At 42.9% G+C, this 21,855-nt stretch overlaps 1 protein-coding gene across 1 annotated transcript in view; it reads left to right on the forward strand.

The window, feature by feature from the left end:
- Positions 1–12,453, forward strand: part of LOC143527889 (globoside alpha-1,3-N-acetylgalactosaminyltransferase 1-like) — a 204,937-nt gene extending 192,484 nt beyond the window's left edge. The window contains exon 9 of the transcript XR_013134302.1: positions 12,418–12,453. The gene's annotated coding sequence lies outside the window, so the exon portion shown is untranslated. The remainder of the gene's footprint in view (positions 1–12,417) is intronic.
- Positions 12,454–21,855: the final 9,402 nt, after the last annotated feature.

The following is a 21,855-nucleotide window of genomic DNA, read 5'->3' on the forward strand; positions in this document are numbered from 1 at the left end:
GGTAGAAATAAGATTCAAGATGCATGGTCATCCACAGTGTATAAAGTTGTGGATGTACAAGGAACGACACATGCAGTGGTACCTGTGAATGGAGGACCAATAAAGAGAGTGCATAGATCCAATCTGCGCCTGTGTGTAAGTCCTATACCAGCTCCAAGACACATCCCCCAAGCAGCTCCTGTTTGTGAGCCTGAAATAGATTTGGAATCAGAAGCTGAATCTATTGAGTCAGAACCTGAGTTCCTGTTGGTGGATCAAGTCCGTGATCCCATTGGTGAAATGTTAAAGGACCTTGAAAGTCAACTTGAAGATGAAAGTAGAAGTGATGTGGGAAGTGAGCAATCACATGATGTTGAACTCTGTGACATCTCCAGTGAAGAAATGCCTCTTCAACCACAACCTGTTGAGAAAAGTCCAGGTTTGTCTGAAGAGGAACCAGTGGAGATACCTGTACCTGCTCCCCGGCTGAGGGTAGGACAATCAGATATAAACACACCTATGCCAACACCTCCACCACGCAGAAGTGCCAGAACAAATGCTGGCAAAAACAGAAACCCATTTAATTTACCCATGTCTGCATGTAATGCTGTGTCTTTCACCCCAGAGGCATTGTTTTAGGTGTTACCGGGAACGGTTCTTTACACGTCAAAGCAAAATGCTACAGTTAATGTTTAGGAAGTCATCGGGACGTTGACTTCAGGCAGGGGAGAATGTAGCCAGGTGAATAATAAAGTTATTATTTCCATATGAAATGGTCATCATTCTCTCCTTTGCCTCTCATGCTATTTTAAGTATCCAGTAGGTGGCACTGTTGAGAGGTAGTATAGGCCAGTTTCTCGTGCATAATTGCACGCATGACGTCACCCAGCACAAGAGCCTAACTGTAATGGACAGAGACGTTGATAAGTATCACCAACCGCCTCTCTGTAAAACGTGAAGTAGTGTGTCGGCGTAAGTGTTTCAACAAAGTTTTATTAAATGTTTGTGTCATGTTTATGTGGTAACAATGTAAAAATGAGTTTTATTGATATAGATGTATCTTTGTTTGATTTAGAGGGGAGATAAGACTGTCCACTGGAGTGTGTGTCCTTCCGTTAAAGAGGCTGTCTGTAATTTTTTGAATGAACAGTCCACTACTGTTGTCTTTCTTTGGGGTTTCACCTACTAATCCTTTAAAGTAGATATAATTTGTTTTACCTTAATTATTAATCAGTCTCATTAATTTAGAATCAGTCTCATATTCTAATTATGCCAGAACCATAACATTTAGTTATCAACTAAGGGTAATTAATGGTTTGGTATCTGAACTATGAATTCTTTGGAGGTTTTGGCAACAACCACTTTTGAATGACATCAACACAGACAATTTGGTGAAAATAAATGATAAATTTATTTAAAACCAACTATTCTAAAACAAACGGCATCAACAAGGATCAGTATATTTACAGTGAAGACTGGGTACTTAGTGTGTGTGTGTGTGTGTGTAAAAAGGGGAGGAGTGTAATGTGTGCACGCGCTTGTGAGGAGGCGGAGCTGTAATCTCAGTTCTCCTATAGAGAACAAAGCAACTAAAATGGCACCGACTTTAAACAGTAGAGCAGCGCGACTGTGTTAATGAGCTCAGCTGGTTTATTCCAACGTGGTCAGAACAAAGAGTAATGGAGCTGGCTTAATAACTAAAAATTAATGTGGTGTGTCTGAGAATGGGGAAGACTACAAGTTGTCCATTAATCAGATAAATAAAAGATGGTGGCATGCACAGCAAAGAGAGCTTTGTATATACAAATCTTGATGAAGATTATGAAAATAAAGTTAAACACATTCAGAATGTATTAACAGAAAGCTTGGTTAACTCTACAGTTCAAATAACTTTGCCCTTTTTTAAACTATGCCCAGCGGTTAGAGTCTCACGTGTTGAGGATTTGGGGTAGTGTCGTTGTCCTCCCTGAATTAGGAGGGAATTTCCACCGCAGGTTCCTCGTTGATAAAGCAATGTCATCCAGATGTGCTGGGAAACGTCCTTCTGGATATGAAGTCCAGGAATGAGAGTCTCGTTCACGGTTTAACTACAGGGAATTGATCGCCTTTGTTTCAGTCCGTGTGGCCGCGTTAACAAGCTTGATTGAAGTTGTTCGGTGAATCTGTTTCCGCGGTAACGTTGATCGGTTGCTCGTTAGATTACACCGTAACTCGGGCTCGTTAATTAAGTAATACGACTTTCAGCTGTTTGCTTTTAGTCGTAGCAAAGTTCGCGTGCTCTCAAACAAAACCGGAGAGAGAGAAATGGCAGAGCCTCTCTTTAATAGGTCTAACCTCGGTGTCAGTCAAACCAGAGAAAGAGAGATGAATGGCTGTCCAGGGTATTTAAACACCTGAACTGTAAACACACCCTTACTTCCGTCAAAGCAAGCTTGTTCCATGTGTTGGCAGTGGTACTGCCACCTGCTGATTTAGCATGGTACCTACATTCCCCCCTTGGTCTTCAGACTGGGGCTGATGTCAGTCCTGAAGAGCACAAAAGGTTATCCATGCAGTCCATGTTCCCTGTAGCATCCACTGGGAGGTGATCAATTCCATGAGTCAAGTTGTCCATCCCGCCCATAGCATGATCCATGAGATGGCTGGGAGATGCTGTAGACACACATCTGGGCAACAAGTTCACTACTGGGCAGTTCTCGAACTAACTAAGGTTAACCAAATCAAGAAAAACAATGAAAGGATACTAATGCATGGCTTAGATTGCACTTGACTTTACACAAGGAAAACAAGGTCACATGCAGGGTTAAATGCCTTTGATGGAAAAGAGGAAGTACATCAGGCATGGAGAAAGGTGTGGAGTTAGCACATGTTGGTGTTAGTCTGTTGGCTGGAACAAACCTAACAATGTTTTAAAGTGAAGGATCTCGTTGAACTAAGACATTTGGGTTAATGTCCAGTTAGAGTGTGGCTTCTTGTGAGATCTAGTAAAATGTAAATGGGGGTTCAACTGAGGTGTAATGCCTCATCCTCTATCCTGTGATAGGGAAGTATTTAAAACAACCAAAATACATTTCTAATGCCGCTATTGCTAAGTGTACACTTGAGCATCAGGAGCTGGCATCATACAATAACTAACATCTCTAGTGGTTCTGAGGAATAGTTATGCAATTTATGCCAGAATTATTTGCCAAGTTTGCACCACCGTGGTAGCAGATGTGCTTACCTATATTCTGTGCACATTTAATATGGCAAACGGTTTCACTAGTCTTGTTAAGACAAAGCTGGGCTGCCAAACAGTGTTGCTAAAGTATCTCACACTTGCTATACTGGTAGAGGGGAGAATAAGATCTGTGTGAGGGGTAAAATGTAGAATAGAAGTTAGGAGGTAACGCCGGGTAAACCCCCCTTAGTAAAGAACCTATTGCATTGAAATTACAGAACTGTGAGCGGAGATGATGCCAGGAACATCTCCCTTTAAAGGGTTAGAGATCTGGAAACATAGCTACATGTTTACAGGCTGAATGTTTACATGTAACTTCGTATAAAGTCAGTTCTACCTCCTCCTGGCTCAGGCTGGAGGTCCACTAACTGATCCTTATCTATGGCTGTCCCCCCTTCCACTGGTTCGGCCTCTCTTTCCACCTCTTGACTCTATCCTTGTGACGAGAGTAGTGAGAGGGGCCTGCAGAAAGAACAGTGTCTGAATCTACAGGGAAAACATAGGGAGGATCTTGGAGCTCTTTGGAGTCTCCTCTAGGCATACTGGGCTGCACAACAGTCTCCCAAACTGTCTGCGTGTTCTTTCTGTTCTCACGCATCGACAGGTCACCTTGGCGTGCTAAAAGTGAGACATGGGTTCTCACGCAAGGGTGGAGATTGTGCAAAAATAGGGATTTGAAGGTTCGGTCTTCTGTGAGACCGGGTCCATTTCTTCCCTGGAAAAATGTTTGTTTCAAGCGATTAAAGTAATCTCTGGGATGCTCTGAACGTTTGTGCTTAATTTTAATGGCCGACATGAATGCTGACGCTTCGTCAAAGAAAGGGGAATACTCCTCAGCGAGGGCTTTGCAAAGCTGAGTGTAACTGTCCCTAATGGAAAACGGCTGTAACTCTATGAACATGTGAACTGACCTAGAGGTGGTTTTCCAAATTAGCTTCACTTTCTCTCGTTCTGTTGCATAAGGCAAGTCCGAGAGGCTACACTCAATTTCTTTGAGGTAGTCTTCAACATGGTAGTTTGAACTTGCTGGGTCAAATGGCTCCATGTCCTTGGCTAGTGAATCTAGCACAGGCGTACTCAACTAAATTTGTCCGCGGTCCAGTTTTGGCAGATACCTGTGACCTGAGGTCCGGTGCGGCGGGGGGTGGCGAACGTAAGTTGTTGAGCGGGGGGGGGACGGGACGGTGCGCGAACGGTGGGCGAACGGTGGAGGCGTTTATACTTTCGCGAGCGTTTTGTCCGAAACAATAGGCGTTTTGTCCGAAACGATATGCGGTAGAAACACCCCTCAAAACAGGGGAATGAACATTTACCTGACCAATTTTAATGTTGCTATATGTTTCAGGTTTGAAAAGTGCTGGAATTTAGGTTAAAGTACTTTAAAATGCTTGAAATTGTAACTACTTGGTTTCACAACAAATATCTGTCTGACTGAATAGTTCTCTTGTATTAGGTTAACAAATACGAGCCTCTTGTAATTCCAGGACGAAACATGAGAGAACGTGAAGACGTGAAGATTGGGCGTTTTTTTTAACTTAATTATGTTTAACATGCTGGGAAATATTGAAATGGACCTTGAAAGTGGCGTACAAGTGCTTGAATTCCACCTTATAAGGGGTATGAACCCTGAAAAACGTGACTTTGTTCATTGCGCTGAAGCGCGGCGCGAAGTTACAAAATTCGAGAGGTGCACGACCTCGCGAACCGACAGCGCGCGAGGCACTCGCGCACACGGGGAGCCACAGCGATTACGTCATTTTCGCCGCGCGGACCCTCGCGCCGCGTCAACCAGGCAGGCTTGTTGTTGATGGGGGGGGGGGGGGGGGGGGGGGGCGATTGTAAGTTGTTGAGCGGGGGTGGCAAACGTAACACTCGTGACGGAGTGTTTTTTCAATAGCCCTGATATAAATGCTACGGTTTTGTTTTGGTCCGTATCCAGTTAATCAGGAATGAGATTGGGTCCGGACAGGACTGCGTTCGGGTCCGGATCCGGACCGCGGTCCGCCAGTTGAGTACCCCTGATCTAGCAGCTTTAAACGAGGGAAATGTTCAAGGACATGTCTATTAGAATAGGAAGGTGGACCTTCACTATCCAAGTGGTGTAACTCATGGTCAATAGGATGCCTTCTGCCTCCTGTCTCTCTGTGCCTAGGTGGCAGTGATGAGCCTTTATGCATCTCAAGTTGAGAAATATCTGTATTTCTCCTTGAGGGAGGAGCTAGAGCATGTACGTGACTGTGCCAGCCTGTGCGTGGGTCAGTGGAATGATGCTCAGCGTTTAGGTAAGCACTGTTATCTGCTCTACCTGGTGAGACGTCCCTTGTCTGTACGTTCTGCCAGTGGTGTACATCAGCATGCCTTCTGCCGTCCTGCTCTGTGTCTATAGGGGGCAACAGTGAGCCTTTGTGCATCTCAAGTTGGGAAATTTCTGCATTTCTTCTTGAGGAAATAGCTGGAGCATGTACGTCACTGTGCCAGCCTGTGCGTGGGTCAGTGGAATGATGCTCAGCGTTCATACAAGGCTTCCCAACTGTGGTACCTAATGAGATGTCCCTGGTCTGGACATCACACAGAGGATAATGGTCACCAGCATGCTTTCTACCTTCCTGGTTTCTGTCCATAGGGGGCAACAGTGAGCCTTTGTGCATCTCAAGTTGAGAAATACCTGCATTTCTCCTTGAGGAAGAAGCTGGAGCATGTAGGTCACTCTCCCAGCCTGTGTGTGGGTCAATGGAATGATGCTCAGCATTTAAGTAAGGCTTCCTAGCTGCTGTACCTGACGGGATGTCCCTGGTCTGGACATCATGCAGAGAATAAGGAGGACCAAAAGACATAGCAGGATTAGTATTACTCTTTTTGTTACTTGAGAGTAAGGGGGCAGAAGCTAGGGATGAGTAAGAGGGCTCTGCTGACTCGTAGCAAGAGGATGCAGACGGGGCATCTGCTCTAGGAGGGTGATTCTCCACAGAGGCTTCACTTTGAGCTTCAGAAGCTGAAGTCAGTAGTATCATATGGATACTCTGAGGAAGAGCTAGTTACATCTAACCCAAGACTCTTCATGGGGACTGGAGCCGGGGCCTTAGGATCTACAACAGGTGCATCATCGCCTGTGGAGTGCTGACTATATTGGCTTTCTACAGTAACTAATAAAGAAGGTCTAGAGGTGCCAGATCTAGTTGCAAGGAAATCTTGCACTCTCGCACGGGCAAGCTCACTCTCCCTTTGGAGGCGGGCAGTTTCTGTTAAGCCCGTGTGACATTCACTTACGGTGAGCACGTCATTCAGCGCATGAGTGGTCAGTTGGAGGTTGTGGCGAAGGCTCTCAACCTCAGAACTGAGCTTAGCGGTGTCCTGTTTGAGTAGTCTATTTTCCTTGCGTAGTGCCTCTAATTCTAAGCAAGCCTGCTGCTGACATAGAAGGAACATTTTAAAAACTACATCTGGAACGTTAGGGGTCTCCTCAAAGGAGTCCTTTAGAGGTTTGTCAACTTCCTTTCTACCTGGTTCAAGCATCTGAAGGAGCTGAACAACCAGAGATGGACAAGTATTCTGTTTTAGAAAAGCCATGGTTAGTCTCTCTAAGTGCACCTATAGACTAGTTCAAAAAAAGGACAAAATCAAATCAGCTTCAGTACAATCTGGCTTAGCTATTGTGCCAGGACCTTGTGTCTGGCAAGCGTGGGCAGGTAAAAAGGGTAATATCTAGGTGGACAAGCCAAATTGAAAACTGGGGTAAAAAGAATTGTGCAAAAGGTGATTACGGTCTCTGTAACTAAACACTAGAACACTGGACCATAGACTGCAATAGTGAAGTTATACAAAGACAGTGAAGTCTGATAACTGTGCTAAATAATTATCCCAATACTTCTGCAGTACAGGGGAAATCAGTGGGATGCCACACTAATTAAAGCAACCGAGTTACTATTGAAGTAATCAGAAATTAAATGAGTTAAATAAATATACTGATCTTCAGTTGATTGCTCAATGAGTGTGAATAGTAACCAAATGGTAAACAAATTAGAACAAGATATCACCAAACTAAAGTTACCAAGAATTAGCTTTCCTCTATAGGAAGACTTAAGAAGCGCTCTGGCGCCCTCTTCTGGCGAATTTGGAGATGGTCCTATTCTAATGGCTTGAAAGCCTTTGATATGAAAATATGGTTGATATCAAACAAATATGGTTGAGCCAGAAATCTCCCTCACGCAGGGGCACCAGTTATGTAGGGGTTTCACCTACTAATCTTTTAAAGTAGATATAATTTGTTTTACCTTAATTAATAATCAGTCTCATTAATTTAGAATCAGTCTCATATTCTAATTATGCCAGAACCATAACATTTAGTTATCAACTAAGGGTAATTAATGGTTTGGTATCTGAAGGATTTAACTATGAATTCTTTGGAGGTTTTGGCAACAACCACTTTTGAATGACATCAACACAGACAATTTGGTGAAAATAAATGATACATTTATTTAAAACCAACTATTCTAAAACAAACGGCATCAACAAGGATCAGTATATTTACAGTGAAGACTGGGTACTTAGTGTGTGTGTAAAAAGGGGAGGAGTGTAATGTGTGCACGCGCTTGTGCGTGTGTGAGGAGGCGGAGCTGTAATCTCAGTTCTCCTATTCACCGTATTTCGCCACGCCCACTTTCAAGTGTGTGTTTCTTCCGCCTTTGTGTTAGAACTTCCGGTCAGCTATTTTTGCATTAGTGTACACTACTACATTTTAATGATTTTTTTCATAAAATAGGCATTCTTGTCTATTTACTTCTTTACTTAATTACTTAAAATTACAAAATGAATGCAAGGAAAAGATGTGGCCACTGATAAAATAGTTACTTATCTGATAGCCTCACAAGCACCCAACGCGTTTGCTTCATCGGAGCTTCATAACCGAGCCATTTCTCGGGATATGGATGATCTGGTGTTGGTTTCCCCTCCACAAAATGATAAGAGCAGACGTTTGGACGTTTGGGTGGATGCACTCAGATCTTTTCGAGCTGTGTTCGTAACACTGTTGGTCAAGCACTGCTACATCTTTGTGCTGCGCGATTTGTTTACAAGCCCAGCGAGTAGCTAATACTTTTAAAACCGGCGTAGTGGAAAACTGGAGACTAGCGGTATGAAGTATCTGTGATATTGTGATTGTGCTTTGAGTCTCGTTGGTGAGACGCGGTTCTTCTGTCACACGTTTGGAATAAACCACATACGAGGATCAGCAAAGGCACCGCACATGACTGAGGGAGGTTTAAAAACTACTGACACTGTCTGTTATTTTCTTCCTAAAAGTGAGCACAGGTCAGTGGCGTTGTAACGAGTGTTGATAACGGAGTTTATCCACTTTTTACCTAGAAAACAACAGTTGTGTACATAACAGAGCTCGTAGTGTGCTCCAAACGTGACAAAGTCCTGAAGCATATCACGACTTATGTTTATGTCGAAGTTTGTGCTTGTTTTTTTACTTAATACTTAATTTGTGTCCATTTTACATCCCCCCCGCTAATAATTTACACTCGCCATCCCCCCTCTTGTGGCTCTTGGTCTCTGACGGGTTGGCCACCTCTGCTCTAACTGAACATATTATGCTAGTCATTTTGTGTTTTTGTCGTTTTGCTTGTAATCGGTATCAGCGTATCCGTAGCACCGGAAGTTCCAACACAAAGTCAACCAAGATGGCCCTGCCCAGCGTTGTCATGGAAAATAGCGTGAATAGAGAAAAAAGCAACTAAAATGGCGCCGACTTTAAACAGTAGAGCAGTGCGACTGTGTTAATGAGCTCAGCTGGTTTATTCCAACGTGGTCAGAACAAAGAGTAATGGAGCTGGCTTAATAACTAAAAATTAATGTGGTGTGTCTGAGAATGGGGAAGACTACAAGTTGTCCATTAATCAGATAAATAAAAGATGGTGGCATGCACAGCAAAGAGAGCTTTGTATATACAAATCTTGATGAAGATTATGAAAATAAAGTTAAACACATTCAGAATGTATTAACAGAAAGCTTGGTTAACTCTACAGTTCAAATAACTTTGCCCTTTTTTAAACTATGCCCAGCGGTTAGAGTCTCACGTGTTGAGGATTTGGGGTAGTGTCGTCATCCTCCCTGAATTAGGAGGGAATTTCCACCGCAGGTTCCTCGTTGATAAAGCGATGTCGTCCAGGTGTGCTGGGAAACGTCCTTCTGGATATGAAGTCCATGAATGAGAGTCTCGTTCACGGTTTAACTACAGGGAATTGATCGCCTTTGTTTCAGTCCGTGTGGCCGCGTTAACAAGCTTGATTGAAGTCGTTCGGTGAATCTGTTTCTGCGGTAACGTTGATCGGTTGCTCGTTAGATTACACCGTAACTCGGGCTAGTTAATTAAGTAATACGACTTTCAGCTGTTTGCTGTTAGTCGTAGCAAAGTTCGCGTGCTCTCAAACAAAACCGGAGAGAGAGAAATGGCGGAGCCATAGGTCTAACCTCGGTGTCAGTCAAACCAGAGAGAGAGAGATGAATGGCTGTCCAGGGTATTTAAACACCTGAACTGTAGACACACCCTTACTTCCGTCAAAGCAAGCTTGTTCCATGTGTTGCCAGTGGTACTGCCACCTGCTGGTTTAGCATGGTACCTACATTTTTGTTAATTTAAGTATCCAAATCAAACAAAGTTAATGCTGTTTCCTTTTGGGATCAGTCGGGAAATAAAAGCCCCACATTAATTTTAGAGCGGTCTGGTTTGTGTGATTCCCTCCTACACCTGGCCATATTATATAGTGATTAATCTCACTGAAATCTTTAAATTAATCTAGATTAATCTATATTAAAATGGCTCATATGCGTGCTACCCAAGTAATGACTGAGATAGGGTTTCTTAATACAGAGGGTGCATTAGACCAGGGGCTCATTCTCCTGCATCAATGACTGCTTGAGAAAGCTGTTCTACTTTGAAGAAAAAAAATCTCAATCTCAATGCTCAATAAAATGTAGGCTACTCGTGTTCAACGGTTTATTCAGTTAAACATGAATTTGTAAGCCTACATACTGTACATTAAAAGGGGTTGATAATATTTTTATTCAGCTAAACATGATATTTTAAATGTAAACCAACATTTAGTACATTTAACCTCACGGACGTAATTGGGGGGGGGGGGGACTTTTTCAAAAGCCGGTTTTGGTCCTCTGCAGTTTTAACGGTTAAAAATAAATATTTAAATAGCGACGAATCTAGCGCTAGGACCATGCAGAAAACGACCGCTCCGAGCTCCGCTCTGCTAACACTTTACGTTCCTAAAAATAAATTTTCCATGAAGCAAACCTGGCGTTCCTCCCAATCACGCCCCTCCAGGTGTCACTGTCATTGCCCACGTGAGCGTTGAAGTCCCCCAGTAGAACAATGGAGTCCCCTGTTGGAGCACTTCTCAGTACCCCTCCCAGAGACTCCAAGAAGGCTGAATTCTCTGTGCTGCTATTTGGTCCATAGGCACAAACAATGGCCAGAGCCCTGCTCCCAACCCTAAGGCGAAGACAGGCAACCCTCTCGTTCACCGGGGTAAACTCCAACACATAACGACTAAGCTGGGGAGCTATGAGAACGCCCACACCAGCCCGCCGCCGTTCACCATGAGCAACTCCAGAGAAATGAAGAGTCCAGCCCCTCTCAAGGAGCTGGGTTCCAGAGCCCATGCTGCGCGTAGAGGTAAGCCCAACTATCTCTAGCCGGTACCGCTCAGCCTCCCGCACAAGCTCGGGCTCTTTTCCCCCTAGTGTGGTGACATTCCATGTCCCAACAGCTAGCTGCCCTGTCCAAGGATCAGGCCGCCGAGGTCCCCGCCTTCGGCTGCCACCTAATCCACACTGCACCGGTCCCCTACGATAGCCTCTGCGAGTGGTGAACCCACAGGAGGTTGAGCCCACGTCACCAGTTTGGGGTGGGCAAAGGCCCGGCCACCAGGCACTCGCTTACGAGCCCCAACCCCGGGCCTGGCTCCAAGGTGGGGCCCCAGCTGCGCCATACCAGGCGACGTCACTGATCTTTTATTGATGTTGTTCATAGGGGGTCTTCGTGAACTGCTCTTAGTCTGGCTTGTCACCTAGGACCTGTTTGCCATGGGAGACCCTACCAGGGGACACAATGCCCCAGGCAACATAGCCCCCAGGATCATTCAAGCACGCAAACCCCTCCACCACAGTAAGGTGGCAGTTCAAGGAGGAGCCCATTAGTACCAATTGTGCATTGTGTTAATGCCACAGCTTACCAAAGCATTGTTGCTGACCATGTCCATCCCTTAATGGCTACAGCCTACCCATCTTCTGATAGCTACTTCCAGCAGGATAACATGCCATGTCATAAAGTGTGAATCATCTCAGACTGGTTCCTTGAACATGACGATGAGTTCACTGAAGTGCATAGTGTGAAGAGGTCGGCAACTTTCTGCTGAGTTAATCACTATAGATATCCAAACTTCATTTGACCTTCAGATTATCTCAAAAACAGAGAGCTTCATGGAATGGGTTTCCATGTTTGAGCAGTTGCATCTAAATCATACCAAGTGGGAACAGCTTGGAGCTGGCCCCTTCCTCTTCCAACATGCCTGTGCACCAGTGCACAAAGCAAGGTCCATAAAGACAAGGATGGCAGAATTTTGTGTGGATGACCTTGACTGGCCTGCACCTCAACCCGATAAAACACATTTGGGATTAATTATAGTGGAGACTGATGCGCTTCTGGAAGAATGTAGACAGCCTTCCCAGAAGAGTTGAACCTGTTCTAGCTGAAAAGGGTGGACCAATGTCATATTGAACCCTATGGATTAAGAATGGGATGTCACTTAAGCTCATATGTGAGTCAAGGAAGGTGTAAAAGCGAATACTTTTGGCAATATTGTGTATTTCACATTAATGAACTTCAAATGTAGAACCAACCCTATTTTTCTACCTAATTTCTGCAAAGACATGTACTATATGAAATAAGGACAATTCTGTCACATTTTATTTATTTATTAGATGCAATCGTGATAAACAGTGATGGCTTAGTTAGTGAAAAAGTAATCTGATTACTGGTTACTCCTTTTAAAAGTAACTTAGTTACGTTACTGATTACTTGATTTTAAAAGTAACTACGTTAGATTACAAGTTACTTTAGTAGTTACATTCAGCAGCAAAATAAATTTTTCCAATACTCACTTTATTGGAAGTGCATTTTTAACAGTAACAATGTATTCAAGCAGGTTCGGTAACCGAGGCAGAAACTGCTTAATCCAAAAATCCTGAGGAGGGAAACTTTATTGATAACGCAACCCTGGTGCACACAGGCGCCGCCCCCCAGTGTCACTTAACACTAGAGCTCCTGAAAATTCAAGACTGTCAGGACATCACCCCTCCTTCCCCTCTGTCTTACCAGCAATTAGCAAGAACAAACATCACCCTTTATTATGTTAATTCACAGAGCAAGTCTGAGGCAGCAGTCTACTGCAGTCTACTACTGCAGTCTACTACTGCTACTAATATCCTCTGTAAATATATTATATACTGCTAAATTTGTTGTATATCTGTCAATAAAGTATAGCACATGTATTTGTTTGATCCTCTCACTGTCTTTATTGGGTATATTCTGTCTAGAATTAGATAGATAGCACCGCAATCATAATGCTAATTTCGGCTAGCAATGCCATGGGATTTCCAATATAACATTAGCCTCAAGCTGTTGTTAGAGAAACAGTTGTCTCTACGTCTGCTGCTGCGTGCGCTTGAATTACACACACACACACACACACACACATATATATATATATATATATATATATATATATATATATATATATATGAGAGAGAGAGAGATAGATAGATAGATAGATAGATTTTTCTTTTCAGTTAGGGGTATGCTCAGTTAGTATGAGCTGCTGTCTGTGGGTGTGTTCTTCAGTCATTATTATGAACCATTATCACGGGTCCATAGTGTTCCCGTGAAACACATTATCATTAGCGTGGTATTGTCGTTATGAAGCATCCCAGATTTTCTTGTGTATGCACTTCAATAGTGCCACACATTTACATCGCTGAACCATTATCATAGTGTTCCCGTGAAAGACATTATCATTAGCGTGTTATTGTCGTTATGAAGCGTCCCAAAATTTCTTGTGTATGCACTTCAATAGCGCCACACATTTACATCGCTGAACCATTATCACGGGTCCATAGTGTTCCCGTGAAACACATTATCATTAGCGTGGTATTGTCGTTATGAAGCGTCCCAGATTTTCTTGTGTATGCACTTCAATAGCGCCACACATTTACATCGCTGAACCATTATCACGGGTCTATATTGTTCCCGTGAAACACATTATCATTAGCGTGTTATTGTCGTTATGAAGCGTCCCAGATTTTCTTGTGTATGCACTTCAATAGCGCCACACATTTACATCGCTGAACCATTATCACGGGTCCATAGTGTTCCCGTGAAACACATTATCATTAGCGTGTTATTGTCGTTATGAAGCGTCCCAGATTTTCTTGTGTATGCACTTCAATAGCGCCACACATTTACATCGCAGAACCATTATCACGGGTCCATAGTGTTCCCGTGAAACACATTATCATTAGCGTGGTATTGTCGTTATGAAGCGTCCCAGATTTTCTTGTGTATGCACTTCAATAGCGCCACACATTTACATCGCTGAACCATTATCACGGGTCTATATTGTTCCCGTGAAACACATTATCATTAGCGTGTTATTGTCGTTATGAAGCGTCCCAGATTTTCTTGTGTATGCACTTCAATAGCGCCACACATTTACATCGCTGAACCATTATCACGGGTCCATAGTGTTCCCGTGAAACACATTATCATTAGCGTGTTATTGTCGTTATGAAGCGTCCCAGATTTTCTTGTGTATGCACTTCAATAGCGCCACACATTTACATCGCAGAACCATTATCACGGGTCCATAGTGTTCCCGTGAAACACATTATCATTAGCGTGGTATTGTCGTTATGAAGCGTCCCAGATTTTCTTGTGTATGCACTTCAATAGCGCCACACATTTACATCGCTGAACCATTATCACGGGTCTATATTGTTCCCGTGAAACACATTATCATTAGCGTGGTATTGTCGTTATGAAGCGTCCCAGATTTTCTTGTGTATGCACTTCAATAGCGCCACACATTTACATCGCAGAACCATTATCACGGGTCCATAGTGTTCCCGTGAAACACATTATCATTAGCGTGGTATTGTCGTTATGAAGCGTCCCAGATTTTCTTGTGTATGCACTTCAATAGCGCCACACATTTACATCGCTGAACCATTATCACGGGTCCATAGTGTTCCCGTGAAACACATTATCATTAGCGTGTTATTGTCGTTATGAAGCGTCGATAGATAGATAGATTATATATATATATATATATATATATATATATATATATATATATATATATATATATATATATAGATAGATAGATTTTTCTTTTCAGTGAGGGGTATGTTCAGTTAGTATGAGCTGCTGTCTGTGGGTGTGTTCTTCAGTCATGATAGAAGCTGAAACACATTATCATTAGCGTGGTATTGGCGTTATTTATGAAGCATAGATAGATAGATAGATAGATAGATAGATAGATAGATAGATAGATAGTAAATAGATAGATAGATAGATAGATTTTTCTTTTCAGTTAGGGGTATGTTCAGTTAGTATGAGCTGCTGTCTGTGGGTGTGTTCTTCAGTCATGATAGAAGCAGGAATAGCGCCACATTTCAATAGCGCAACACATTTACATATTTGAACCATTATCACGGGTCCCATGTATGTATGTCATTAGCGTGGTTTCGGCGTTATGTATGAAGCGTCCCAGATTTACATTTGTATGAGCTGCTGTGGGTGTGTTCTTCAGAGTCATGATAAAAGCAGAAACACAAATGCTGGTGACTTACATTTTCCTTACTATCCTGTGTGGAGAAGACGGAAAACACTATGGCGCACCAGAGGAGGTACACTGCTAAAGAACTTGCGACCATCCTTACAAACGTGGACTGCTGCGAGTCCGATGGGGGAGAGGAACTTTCTTGCTGTAGTTTTACCAGCGATTCATCGGATGAAGACACAAACTTTTCATCGGATGAGGTAAAGAAGAGCCCTCCAAGAAAGAGGAATCGTACACAGGCCGACACCACACCTGGACCAAGCGCTACACAGGCCGACACCACACCTGGACCAAGCACTTCTACACAGGCTGTACGGGCAAAAGACGGTACTGTGTGGGAGAAGGTTGACATCACACGCTCTCATGTCAGCCGTTTGCCCAATTCATCATTCGTTGAGCCGGCTGGGCCTACAGAACATGCCAAGGTATAGTAACGTAATATTTTTTGCAGTGTTTATGCTTGTGTTTGACTGATATTTCGTACGTGCAATTAACCTTGCGTCATTTATTTATTTTTACTCATACAACGTAGTAACGTAATATTCTTTGCAGTGTTTATGCTTGTGTTTGACTGATATTTCGTACATGTAATTAACCTTGCGTCATTTATTTATTTTTACTCATACAACGTAGTTCAAAATGTAAGGTGTACTTTGAATTGTTCTCCACAGAATCAACGCGTGTGTTGCATGCGGCGAGTACACCTGGCGAATACACCCTGGCTGTGTAGCAAGTGTTAGCTACAACTACATGAAGGTACGTTGATAAGTATATGTGGTGGTACATATTTTTTTGTCTTCTGAAAGATCTTATTCAAAATGTAAGGTGTACTTTGAATTGTTCTTCAGTGTGGCATCGCCATCATGGACCAGAAGGTTCAAATACCCCGCGAGCACTAGACGCACTTACACCTGTCGACATCATGGAAAGGAAAGTTCAAAAACACTGCGAGCACAAGAGGCACACATACACACTATAATCTCCTATCGCTTTTTATAATCTCCAATAATCTCTTCTTTCTGTTCCAGAGTCACACTTCACCACACCCGGAATGGACATTCCACTTCAAGAAACCCGGAATAGACATCCATATTTGATCAGAATAAAGTTGTTTTGCAGCACATGAATTTGTTTTCCTGTCTTTTCCTCTCCTTTTCCAGCCTGCTGTTTAGATCACAATATTTATCAGTGATGCAGTGATGCAACGCGATCACGCTAATTTCCGCTAGCCATATGATGAGATTTCCTATATAACATTAGCATCAAGCTAATTGCGCCTAATAATTTCTTAGCTTTTCAAACGCGAATTCAAACGCGGAATCAGAAAGTGTTCGATTACAACAAATATTATACAGTATAGTATAGGAAATATACAAAGAGCAAGATTCAAACAATTTTATTTATTTTTATAGTTTGATGGGACTCATTACAGAAACTTGTCGTCTCTACGTGCGCTTGAATTGTAACTTTTGAAACACGAGTCTACAAATTTTCCGCTGTTTGTTGTAGCATCGGTAACATATACCGACTTTGTAACCTTGAAAAGTTTTTCGTGAAGTCGTATGAGCTTGGGGGTGAGCCAGTGCTTTGGCAGGCGTATGAGCTTGGGGGAGAGCCAGGGCTTTGGCAGGCGTATGAGCTGGGGGTGAGCCGCTTCCACCGCATTACCAAGACAATGGGCGTTAATCCCTTCACAGCAGGGGAGTGGGCTACATGGACCTTACCAAGCCTTGTGAAAATTTTCGCTTCTCTAGGAGCTCTAGTGTTAAAGGGCTAAGACACCTTGAATGGCCAAGTGCCTGTCCGTTAGGGAATTTGCCGTGAAAAGTAGTAGTCACTACAGTATCTCCTGACATTCTGTGTGTGTAGCTGCGCGGTATTATTTGTAAATTTATTTGTAAACGTAATACAAGCGAACTGTTCAGTCAGACAGCTATTTGTTGTGAAATGAAATACAATTACAATTTCAAGCAAGTTTACGTAGGCTACGTTAGCCAAAATTCCAGCACTTTTCAAACGTGGAACACAATGCAACATTAAAATTCTTCAGGTAAATGTTCCTTCCATTGTTTTTGAGGGGTATTTCTTTATACTACCACATATCGTTACAGGAGGACACTGCAAAAAATTACTTGTAAAACTTGCTCGCGCTCTCACAGGGTTGCACGCATCGTGCGGAGTCGAGCGCTACGGTCACACGCAAAAGTAGAACTGAGCCAAGAAGAAAGCTAAAATATATATTTTTACTAGGGAAAATAAAAATAGTAACGCACAGTTACTTGGATAAGTAACTTTAATCTGGTTACTGGACTGGAAATAGTAGCGCGTTATATTACTCGTTACCGAAAAAAGTGGTAAGATTAGAGTAACACGTTACTAAGTAGATAGTCTATCACCAGATAGTTGATTAGATTATAGCAGTAGCGAACCGTGACCATCAAACCTTGGCCCGCTCCCATCCCCCCCCAAAAAAGTACAGCTCCCAAAAAAATTGAGACGACAGTACAGCTTTAAGAACGCAATAAACAATAATATCTGTACTAGATAACTTCTTAAGCAAAATAAGGTTCCAACAAAATAAGGTTCACAGCTCCGTGTTCCTCGGGAGCGGAATATGTAAACAACGCGCACGAGGGCATCAAAGCACTGAATCGAAACTAGCTAGCGGTGGTACGCTAACGACAGCTAGCGTCGCCACAGCGGGTGGAAATTATCATACAGTTAAGCCCGCCCACTAAGAGGGAAGATATGATCGGTCAATTTTACTGTCATTTGAAACTGCTATTGCGCTGAATTATAACTGCCAGGCTCTCTGTAAACGAACAGCGGGCATCACAGTCCTGATAGGGGGAGACAGGCTCACAGGCTTCCACTTAACCCCTCACCTTCCAACACAGATTGAATAGACATGGTTGAATAATTTATTTGCTTATATTTTTGTAATTGTTTAGATGTCAATTGTCAAACTGTAAGTAGATAAAATAAAATTGGATAAATTATATTATATATATTTATGTTTTAAGAATATTTTTTGGCCCTCTGAGAGGGCGTAGAGGGCCCAGTGGTTCATGGGCAAAGGGTTTTATGGTAAATTGGGGCACTGGTGCTATCATCCCGTCACTGCACATGATCACTCAAGTTGGTTGACAGTGTAGTTGATGGAAGCTCCCAAGTCTGCGTTACCTTTGGGTTCCGCCCTTTTAGCTAGGCTGTAATAATTTAATGCCAGGGTTGCTGCCACACTCCAGAAATGTTTAAAATACCTCTGTCCCACATGTAATCCCATACAGAGCTTCTTTCTTTTCCATATGGCTGCCCTCCTACCTGAGAAATACTGAGACATGGAGAGACAAGCCTTTCCTGCTATCCACCCTGGGCCAGCCATCTCCTGCCTAACCAGCTATGGATAAAGGATCAACCCACTGCCCTGGCCCCTCTTACCAACCCAAATTCTTCCCTGCTGTGGCTGCATCTCCACGGCCCTGGAATATTACTGGCCATCAAGAAGTCTAGAACTCTTAAGAATAAGAATTACACAGAGAACACTTTTATAAATACACACAGATTAGAATTATTTATCATTCCCATCACTTCTTTATTTATGCATCTCTAATTATTGTTATCATGGTGATCAGCATCTGTCATGGTGGGTCAGCCCAGACGCCGCCAGAGGGCGCATGCACACATTCCTTCCTCCACACACACACCCACTCCGACTCTGCGTACGCCCTCTCACTCCCGGTGACTCCCTCACTCTCAATCACCAGAGTATTAGCACCTGGCACTAATTGGACTCGGGCTCTTTAAATCCTCACAGGTCATGCTGTCCAGTGCTGCGCATACAGCCTGCACCCCTCGCCTCGCTATGAGAGAACGCCTGCTCATCGCTGGATCTGCCATATGCTCTTGGATGCATTACTTACCTTTGTTTACTTAAGTATTCTGTTGTGTTTCATCTGCCAAGTGGCCTGAGTGTTTCTGTTATCGTTATGGATAATAAAGCCTTTTGCTCGCAGCTTCTGCTTCCTGCTGCCTCTTTCCCCGCATCACAGCATCAGCCAGAGGAGGATGGGTTCCCCCCTGAGTCTTAGTTCCTCTTAAGGTTTCTTCCTCAACCTTTTAGGGGAATTTTTCCTTGCCACCGTCACCCTTGGCTTGTTCACTGGGGACTTGGACTCAGACACCCGTCAAGCTGCTTTGTGACAAAAACTTGTAAAAAGCACTATATAAATAAATTTTGATTGACTGAGATGAAAACCTTCCCAGATACACAGCCTTCAAGATATTTAAGATCTAGAGACAATTAAGGAAAGACAAATACTGATATACCCACCCTCAGCTGTTGTGGACAATGAGGTATAATGCACCTGAGGGATTTGGCAAGTAAATATAAGAACAAGTGCTAACAAAAACATTCAAGAAACACTCAACTGTCACTGTATGCTGGTGACCTCTGGCACCCAGTCATGCACACACAAATACAGACAATCAACATAGTTTTTGCAACGTGGTGACATTCAGGAACAGTAATCACCGCGCGATGATCCGGAGATTAAGTGGATCCAAGAGCCGGCTCACACCACAAATAACCACAATGAACGCTGAATAGTGAGGGAGACAGGCTGACACAGGGAAACAGGAAAATCACCAACTTAAAAGACGCGGAATTACTACAATGCGTAAGACAGAAATAATCAATAAACATGAGGGGAAAAAATAAAGTAGAGTACGGGGAAGACTCAGCACGTAGTAAAATAGTAAACTCCACAACAAACGTGTAGGGAAATAAAGTAATAAAGAGAACTGAAAAGATCACAGAAATTACTTAACGCGCAAAACCAAACTAGACCGCAAACGTGCGGAAGAAAAAATAAAGAGAACAGAAAAGTTCTCGGAAAAACGGAAAAATACTCAACGCGAAAAAGAGAAAAACAACACCAGGGGAAGTAGCTGGCTGGCAGGCGGACTCTGCAACAAATGAAAAACCCTTCCCAAACTAAAGCAGAAATGGATAGGAAGAAAACAGCTGGGGGACAACTTGAGGAAGGCCAGGGAGTGGCGCAGGAGGTAAGTACTCGAATAATAACAGGAGACAAACAACAGACACAAGAGAAATGGTGGCGAAACACCAACAAATGTAACCAGGAACCAACAAGAGAGAAAGGGCTGAGCAACGTGAGGCATGGAGACATTCAGCAGTGATCTGTCACAATACCCTACCTTAAGTAGGAATGATAGCAGGTTTGACAGATCACTGCTGATTTCCGGAGTCTAGGGGTGTGTTTTAAAAAAAAAATCTTTCGATTCAAATCGATCTTCATTTGAATGATTCGATATCGATTTATGAAACCTGAGATCGATCTTTAGAATTAGCCAATTTTCCCAGGCATATGCGTACCGTTTTAACATCTCATGTTTTATCTCGCGAGATCATCTTTTTTTTCTCGAGCACCGCCACTTGGCTGGGGTGATCAGTTAAGCATGGCTGCAGCAAGAGTAAAAAAAATGTACCTCTGATCCACATCTATGATTCAATGAGTTACTAGTTCGCTCTGGCGCCAACCACTGGCGAGCGATCGATCGCAATATAATACTTAATTTGTGTCCATTTTACACCGCCACCCCCTCCAGGTTCAAATCTCACTCCAAGCGATCTTAAAAAGGTGGCAACCCTGCAGATGTATGGTTACATTTTGCATTCAGAAACCATGATGGTAGGGAAGAGTTGGATAAAAGCACAGCCGTGTGTAAACTGTGCAACATGGAGGTGAAATATTGTGGGAATACCACAAATATGAGAAATCATTTAACGCGACACCATCCTGATATTCAAAAAACGCCAGAACCCAAACAAACTCCACTAGAGAAGGCATTTGCGATTAAACTATCTACAAGTTCTCCCTGTGCCAAAAAAATAACCGAAGTGCTTGAATTCCACCTTTTAAAGGTGTATGAACTCTGCAAACATGACTATGTGCGGACCGCGCAAAGTTACAAAATTCGAGAGGTGCATGACCTCGTGAAGCGACAGTGCACGAGCGGAGCCACCGCGATTACGTCGTTTTCGGCGCACGGACACTCACGCCGGTTGCGATGCGTCAAGTATAAAGCTGTGAAGTTCTCAACAGCTGGCAATATTGTTACTGCAAAAAGGAGCTGTCTCACTCCTCAACATGTTGATCAGCTCCTTTTCTTGCAGAAAAATTGGACAATCTCCAAGATGTCAGAAAGCAGTCATGAATAAATCTTAGTTTTTGGACCTTAATGTTTACAATATTCAGAACTATGTTCATAAATGTTTTTGTTTTTTGTAAAAAAAAAACTTAATTTGCACTGTAAAAGGCTGTTCAAAACCGCTTTCAATGCCTTTTCTGGTAAAGGAGCTATGTGGAAGAGTGTGCATTAATTGATATTTAAAAAAAGAATGTAACTGTTGTTCACAGTATAAACACTTTAAAAACATTAATATCTTAATACCTTTTAATAAAGTTTGAGTGTTCCTTCATTACAACATTTCACATTCAAACTACACTTTTTATTGTAACTGAAATGTCCCTACAAGAATCAATATTGAATCGAAATCGAATCGAAATGGGAAATCAGTGGTGATACCCACCCCTATGTGGGACCTTTTGAGGTTCCAAAGAGGAGGTCCAGTATTATCTTGATCGCCAGCTACTGGCGAGGGGCGGTATTGCACTGGAATATAACAGTTGTCGTTTTCCAAACAAATCTGAGTGTCCTTAG

The sequence above is a fragment of the Brachyhypopomus gauderio genome, chromosome 12 (genome assembly GCF_052324685.1).
Source record: "Brachyhypopomus gauderio isolate BG-103 chromosome 12, BGAUD_0.2, whole genome shotgun sequence".
NCBI lineage: Eukaryota > Metazoa > Chordata > Actinopteri > Gymnotiformes > Hypopomidae > Brachyhypopomus > Brachyhypopomus gauderio.